Source organism: Schistocerca cancellata, chromosome 8 (assembly GCF_023864275.1).
Source record: "Schistocerca cancellata isolate TAMUIC-IGC-003103 chromosome 8, iqSchCanc2.1, whole genome shotgun sequence".
NCBI lineage: Eukaryota > Metazoa > Arthropoda > Insecta > Orthoptera > Acrididae > Schistocerca > Schistocerca cancellata.
The window spans coordinates 563,852,539-563,860,779 of record NC_064633.1 but is presented as its reverse complement, the minus strand read 5'-3'; positions in this window follow the sequence as shown (position 1 = coordinate 563,860,779).

Here is an 8,241-nt window from a genome sequence, read left to right as displayed (position 1 = left end):
TCTGTCTTACCATTATAAAATCAGTCTGAAACTTTACAGGGTCTCCACGTACCTTCCACGTGTGCAACCATCTTTTGTGATTCTTACACCACGTGTTAGCGATGATTACATTGTGCTCAATGTGAAACTCTGCCAGGCGGCTTCCTCTTTCATTTCTTTCCCGCAGTCCATAGTCACCAAATATTATTCCTTCTCTTCCGTTACCTGCTATCGAGTTGCAGTCTTCGGGGCGGCAGGTTAGTAATAATGTCATTCATAGGAAAATGTTAGAAATACTTGAAATATTGTTCGCCATATTTTACGAGAACCTAGAAACTACACTCCTGGAAATGGAAAAAAGAACACATTGACACCGGTGTGTCAGACACACCATACTTGCTTCGGACACTGCGAGAGGGCTGTACAAGCAATGATCACACGCACGGCACAGCGGACACACCAGGAACCGCGGTGTTGGCCGTCGAATGGCGCTAGCTGCGCAGCATTTGTGCACCGCCGCCGTCAGTGTCAGCCAGTTTGCCGTGGCATACGGAGCTCCATCGCAGTCTTTATCACTGGTAGCATGCCGCGACAGCGTCGACGTGAACCGTATGTGCAGCGAGGGCGTATAGTGGGCATGCGGGAGGCCGGGTGGACGTACCGCCGAATTGCTCAACACGTGGGGCGTGAGGTCTCCACAGTACATCGATGTTGTCGCCAGTGGTCGGCGGAATGTGCACGTGCCCGTCGACCTGGGACCGGACCGCAGCGACGCACGGATGCACGCCAAGACCGTAGGATCCTATGCAGTGCCGTAGGGGACCGCACCGCCACTTCCCAGCAAATTAGGGACACTGTTGCTCCTGGGGTATCGGCGAGGACCATTCGCAACCGTCTCCATGAAGCTGGGCTACGGTCCCGCACACCGTTAGGCCGTCTTCCGCTCACGCCCCAACATCGTGCAACCCGCCTCCAGTGGTGTCGCGACAGGCGTGAATGGAGGGACGAATGGAGACGTGTCGTCTTCAGCGATGAGAGTCGCTTCTGACTTGGTGCCAATGATGGTCGTATGCGTGTTTGGCGCCGTGCAGGTGAGCGCCCCAATCAGGACTGCATACGACCGAGGCACACAGGGCCAACACCCGGCATCATGGTGTGGGGAGCGATCTCCTACACTGGTCGTACACCACTGGTGATCGTCGAGGGGACACTGAATAGTGCACGGTACATCCAAACCGTCATCGAACCCATCGTTCTACCATTCCTAGACCGGCAAGGGAACTTGCTGTTCCAACTGGACAATGCACGTCCGCATGTATCCCGTGCCACCCAACGTGCTCTAGAAGGTGTAAGTCAACTACCCTGGCCAGCAGGATCTCCGGATCTGTCCCCCATTGAGCATGTTTGGGACTGGATGAAGCGTCGTCTCACGCGGTCTGCACGTCCAGCACGAACGCTGGTCCAACTGAGGCGCCAGGTGGAAATGGCATGGCAAGCCGTTCCACAGGACTACATCCAGCATCTCTATGATCGTCTCCATGGGAGAATAGCAGCCTGCATTGCTGCGAAAGGTGGATATACACTGTACTAGTGCCGACATTGTGCATGCTCTGTTGCCTGTGTCTATGTGCCCGTGGTTCTGTCAGTGTGATCATGTGATCTATCTGACCCCAGGAATGTGTCAATAAAGTTTCCCCTTCCTGGGACAATGAATTCGCGGTGTTCTTATTTCAATTTCCAGGAGTGTAGATTATATATCAATTAAAAGGTAATAGTCTGCAGATTCAGAAAACGCAAAGAAGTAAAAATTGAACTTTTCATGATGTTGAGCCTTTCCGGAGCCCCTTAATAATACGGCAAGTGGCAGAGTGGCAGCCCCCTTCAGGCACGCCGCGACGAGTCGGTCGCAGCCGCCGGAACTTGGCGCTCTCACCTTCGCCTTGCACCTAATGAGCCCACACGCTCTGTAATTAATACCGCCCTGGCTGCCGGCCGGTCGCCGGGGGGCCCTCCTGAGACGGCAGGGACGAGTTGCGTGTCTCCCGGGGCGGCGGCCGCGGGCCAGACGGCGAAATCGCGGCCCGCCCCAGCCCAGCCTAATTGGTTTCCGCGAGACGAGCTTGCACGCTCGTACACCGAATTTAATGAAGGCTGCGGTTAATTGGATCGGACTGGGCTTTAAAACGGATCGGCGCTGGCGGCCGTGCCAGCCGGCGAGCGCCCCGGCGCTGCGGCCCAGATCGTGACTGGGGGGGGGGGCGGGAGCGAGTTCTGAGTGGGAGGGGGGGAGGGGGACGGTGAAGGGGAGAGCCAGTCAGCCGCCCCCTCCCTCCTCCCCCCCCCCTGCCGCTGCTGGTGGCGGTAGCAATTGCCGGCGGAGAGGCCAGCCACTCGGCGGCGGCTGCCGAGGGCCCGTTTATCAGCGCAGACTCAACCTCGGCCTCTTTGATGGAGAGCCTTCAGCGCGAGTGCGGGCGCGCTCCGTCGCTCGAGTGGTCTGTATGAGGCCGCAGAGAGGTCCACTGCGGCGCTCCTAGACCTGTCTGGAAGCGACCGGAGCTGAACAGAGGAGACATTTGTACACGTACCCTACTGGCCATTATAATTGCTACACCACGAAAATGACGGGCTACGGACAAGAAATTTAACAAACAGGAAGAAGATACTGTGATATGCAAATGATTAGGTTTTCAGAGCATTCACGCTAGAGGTGGGTCGAACTCGTTCATTCCCGTGAACTACTTCATTCATTTCACTCCTTGCCGTGAAGCGTTCAAATGAAGTAGTTCATTCGTGAAGTACGGAAGCCTAGCGAAGTTGCCCAGTTCGCCGCTCAGCCGCTGCTACGCTCGCTTCGCCTCGCTACAATAAAGCTTCGTAATACTTCACAATTTTACCAACAGATGGCGGAACTATGGAGTAACGTGCACGCAACGTTTTACGCTCTTACAGCGTCTGAGTTATCTTTAATAGAGCATGGTCGAAGGGGACAAAGGAAAGATAAACAGAGAAGGCTGTCACGTATAAAGAAGGTACTACATTTAATATTGCTCGACATTTTCTCGTGAAGCGCCCAAAAAAGTCTTTATCTGCCAAATGAAACATTATTTGTTGTATTCATGGACTGAAAAATAGGGCTACCAACGAAATGCAGTCCAATTTTATGTTCCTTTTAAAATTTAATCCAAAATAGAATGAGTATGTTTAACACTGTCACAAAGTCTATATACCTACGTTAAGTAATTATTCAGAAGTTTTCCTGTAGATTTTATTTTTGTTGACAATAATAACCCACTAGATTCAAAACGTAAACTGTCACCTGTAGTCATTGGTACGATTTCAGGTAAAATCCCTCTTTCAGTGTTATTAACAAACCTTTTATTTTCATGTTGGCTGTGTGTGCTCACACAGATAGCCTCTTCGTTTCCATCTTTAATATTCATTTGTCTTCAAGCGCTGCAACGGTAGGCTACCCGTAGAAATGGCTCTGAGCACTATGGGACTTAACATCTTAGGTCATCAGTCACCTAGAACTTAGAACTACTTAAACCTAACTAACCTAAGGACATCACACAACACCCAGCCATCACGAGGCAGAGAAAATCCCTGACCCCGCCGGGAATCGAACCCGGGAACCCGGGCGTGGGAAGCGAGAACGCTACCACACGACCACGAGATGCGGGCTAGGCTACCCGTAGACGCGAAGTTTAACTGCACAAATAGTCACGGGTAATGATGTCAGCACTGCAGGTAGCAGCTGACGCTGTCTTCTCCTCGCCCCTCACATCCCCCGCCCCTCATAAACCTATCGTTACCCACAAACACCGCGCGATTCGTCGACAGGCAGCACAGGGAGGACTGAAGGGGAGGGAGGATGAGTGACGTGGGTGAGGGAGAGGGGAAGAGAGTGAGTGAACTAGAAAAAAGTGTGGAGTGTGCCATCTGTGAAGAGTTTGAAGTACCAGTTCATTGAAATTGAGTGGTTAGTTCACACTTCACAGGAGTGAAGCGTTCATTTCAACGACTCATTCACGAGCTCCCCATCACTAATTCACGCAAGGTTGGCCCCGGTGGTAACACCTACAACGCGCTGACATGAGAAAATTTCCAACCGATTTCTCATACACAAACAGCAGTTGACCGGCGTTGCCTGGTGAAACGTTGTTGTGATGCCTCGCGTAAGAAGGAGAAATGCGCACCATCACGTTTCCGACTTTGATAAAGGTGGGACTGTAGCATATCGCGATAGCGGTTTATCGTATCGCGACACTGCTGCTCGCGTTGCTCGAGATCCAATGGCTGTTAGCAAAATATGGAATCGGTCGGTTCAGGATGGTAATACAAAAAGCCGTGCTGGATCCCAGCAGCCTCATATCACTAGTAGTCGAGATGACAGGCATCTTATCCGCATGGCTGTAATGGATCGAGCAGCCACGTCTCGATGTCAACAGATGGTGACGTCTGCAAGACAACAACCATCTGCACGAACAGTTCCCCGACGTTTGCAGCAGCACGGACTACCAGCTCGGAGACTATGGCTGCGGTTACCCTCGACGCTGCATCAGAGACAGGAGCGCCTGCGATGGTGTACTCGACCACGAACCTGGGTGCACGAATAGAAAAACGTCATTTTTTCGGATGAATCCAGGATCTGTTTACAGCATCATGATGGTCGCATCTGTGCTTGGCGACATCACGATGAACGCACATTGGAAGCTTGTACTGGTCATCGCCATACTAGAGTATCACCCAGTGTGATGGTATGGGGTGCCATTGCTTACACGTCTAGGTCACCCCTTGTTCGCATTGACGGCACTTTGAACAATGGACGTTATATTCGACTGCTGCCCTGGCCAGCACATTTTCCAGATCTCTCACCAATTGATAATGTCTGGTCAATGGTGGCCGAGCAACTGGCTCGTCACAATACGCCAGTCACTACTCTTGATGAACTGTGCTATCGTGTTGATGCTGCAAGGGCAGCTGTACCTGTACACGCCATCCAAGCTCTGTTTGACTCAATGCCCAGGAGTATCAAGGCCGTTACTACGGCCAGAGGCGGTTGTTCTGGGTACTGATTTCTCAAGATCTATGCACCCAAATTGCGTGAAAATGTATCACATCAGTGGTAGTATAATATATTTGTACAATGAATACCCCTTTATCATCAGCATTTCTTCTTGTTGTAGCAATTTTAATGGCCAGTATTGTAAATGTGTCGGGTGTACCTCAAGGTAGTCTTGTAGGCTGTACGTTACTGAAAAAAAAGGAAAATCCCTACAGTGAATTATATTTTGTATGCGACAACAAACTGTTCGTTTTTGTAAGGGGCACAGTGTGTCTTTTTTTTTGGGGGGGGGGGAGTGGCGTGGCAAGGGGTGTTGACATTGAGGGAAACGATGACGTCTTCTTCAGTCAGCTTTTGTTATCCTGCATGACTACCCATTAAAAATACAACACCAGGGACATTAGAAAATGGCAAAATTTGATTTTTACTGGCTATGCTGGACTTTCTCAGCATATGGATAACTCAAAACCACCTTCAGTGAAAATGATAGCTAGGGCGGGAACATTAAGAGTATAATCGGTATTCCACTGTCAAACGCAGAGAAGAGCGGACACACTGAAGGCCTCCGTGACAGAGAGGAACTGTGTGATGAATTGATAGAATAAGAATTGGTGCCTGCAACGAAAAGAGATAGTGGATCCATTTTTATTTAGAACCCGGCAAATACTTTCGCATTTTAATATTTTTAAATAACGACAGTATTTGTAGTTAATACAGTCGTTCGGATAAAGGCAGTCGTGGGAATGAAGAGAAGAAATCTTTAAAAATGATCCGAGCGACTTGAAATAATAGCCATAAATTACGGTACATCTTTGTATAAAAATATAGACGTAATGTTCGCTTCTTACCTGGTATGTCACTACGGCCACAATAAGCACTGAGTGCACTTTGACCTTTAACTGCCCTTCGTACCACATATAAGCACCTTAGGACGTAGTAACGATAGATAAGACTCGTTTCTAAGCGACAACGACGAATACCTCTGACGTTTCGCTAAGTATATTCGACAGAAGTCAGTCAGAGATAACGGACTACAGCAATTCTAGCTTAAAATCGATATGTAATGTCAGAATGTCGGGTAACGGCCTTACCACAGTGGCTACACCGATTCCTGTGAGATCAATGAAGTTAAGCGGTGTCGGGCGTGCTCGGCACTTCGCTGGGTGACCATCCAGGCCGCCATGCGCTGTTGCCATTTTTCGAGGTGCCCTCAGCCTCGTGATGCCAATTGTGGAGCTACTCTACCGAATAGTAGCGGATTCGGTCAAGAATACCATCATAACGACCGGAAGAGCGGTGTGCTGACCCCACGCCCCTCCTACCCGCATCCCCTCCTGAGGATGAAGCGGCGGTCGGATGGTCCCGATAGGCCACTCGTGGCCTGAAGACGGAGTGCTTAATGTCAGAATGTGATTAAAAATTCATTTCTAACTACACTTCACTAATTTCACTACAATTAGTATCTGTTGAGAGAAAGGGATCTACACTTCAGACAAAATATATATGATTCAAAAGATGTTTAGAAGACCTGAGATCAAATAACACAGAAGGGACGGATAGAGTCCGTCGCAATTTCCTAAAATCTCTGCTGTAACTAGCATCCAAACGATTATTCGAGTTGCTATCTAGAATCTACAAGGCTGGTGACATACCAGACTATCGACAAAATATCGTTCACAGATTTCTCACGGTATCATGAGCAGATATGTTCTCGAATTATCCCATAAGCAGTTTAACCAAGTTGCTGACGAGAATAACATAAAGAAGAATGGAAAAGAAAACTGAGAAACTGTTATATGACGATCAGTTTGGCCTTAGGAAACGTAAAGAGAGAGACAGATGCGACGCTGCCCTTGATAACGGAAACAAGACTGATGAAAGAGGAAGAGACGTTCGTAGAATTTGTCGACCGGGAAATAGCGTTCAAAAACGTAAACCAGTACGAGATGTTCGAAATTCTGAGGAAAATATGAATGAACTGCAAGAACAGAGGGGTAATGTATATGGTGAATCTTTCCACAGTGTACAAACTCATGGGACTGATCGACGAGAATACGGAATATAAAAGGTCTGATGAACTTCCGTCCAGAAATGCATGGTTTGTGTTGTGGCGTATCAAGACAGCCACGCCACTCGGAAGTAGCCGAAATGCACGCGTTACACACGCCGGCTGGTGTGAGGTCTTGAACAGGATAAGTAATGAATGCTATAAAGAAAAGTACATAGCTGCTGTAATACTTAACTTTACTCCATCATTGTGGCACATCGCTCTTGACGATATAAGTGAGAGTCTTTAGATACATGCAATGTAATGCTAATGGCGCCTTGCTAGGTCGTAGCCATTGACTTAGCTGAAGGCTATTCTAACTATCTGCTCTGCAATTGAGCGAGGCTTCGTCAGTGTAGTCGCTAGCAAAGTCGTCGTACAACTGGGGCGAGTGCTAGTAAGTCTCTCTACACCTGCCATGTGGTGGCGCTCGTTCTGCGATCACTGACAGTGGCGACACGCGGGTCCGACATGTACTAATGGAGCGCGGCCGATTTAAAGCTACCACCTAGCAAGTGTGGTGTCTGGCGGTGACACCACAGTTTGAGTACTAGAGAGCATTCATTCAATCACACTTTGTTGCAGAGAGTGCGGTCTAATACGCTCTGTACCATGCAGCCACAGTTACAGTATGCATGGTTTCCTCCTAGATGGTGGTAATGTTCCTCATATGTCATACTCTAGCGCCCTCTCCTACCACAGTAAATGATAATGTTGTAGATTTCCATTACTTTACGTCTATGGTCACAAAATTTTTTGTCAAGAGATTACCGTTTCAGTTTATAATGACCATCTCCATATGTGTTTTATAACATTAGATATACCATCTGACTTATATATACCATCTGACTTTCGGAAAAGCATCATCCACGCAATTCCGAAGACGGCAAGAGCTGACAAGTGCGAGAATTATCGCACAATCAGCTTAACAGCTCATGCATCGAAGCTGCTTACAAGAATAATATACAGAAGAATGGAAAAGAAAATTGAGAATGCGGTAGGTGACGATCAGTTTGGCTTTAGGAAAAGTAAAGGGACGAGAGAGGCAATTCTGACGTTACGGCTAATAATGGAAGCAAGGCTAAAGAAAAATCAAGACACTTTCATAGGATTTATCGACCTGGAAAAAGCATTCGACAATATAAAA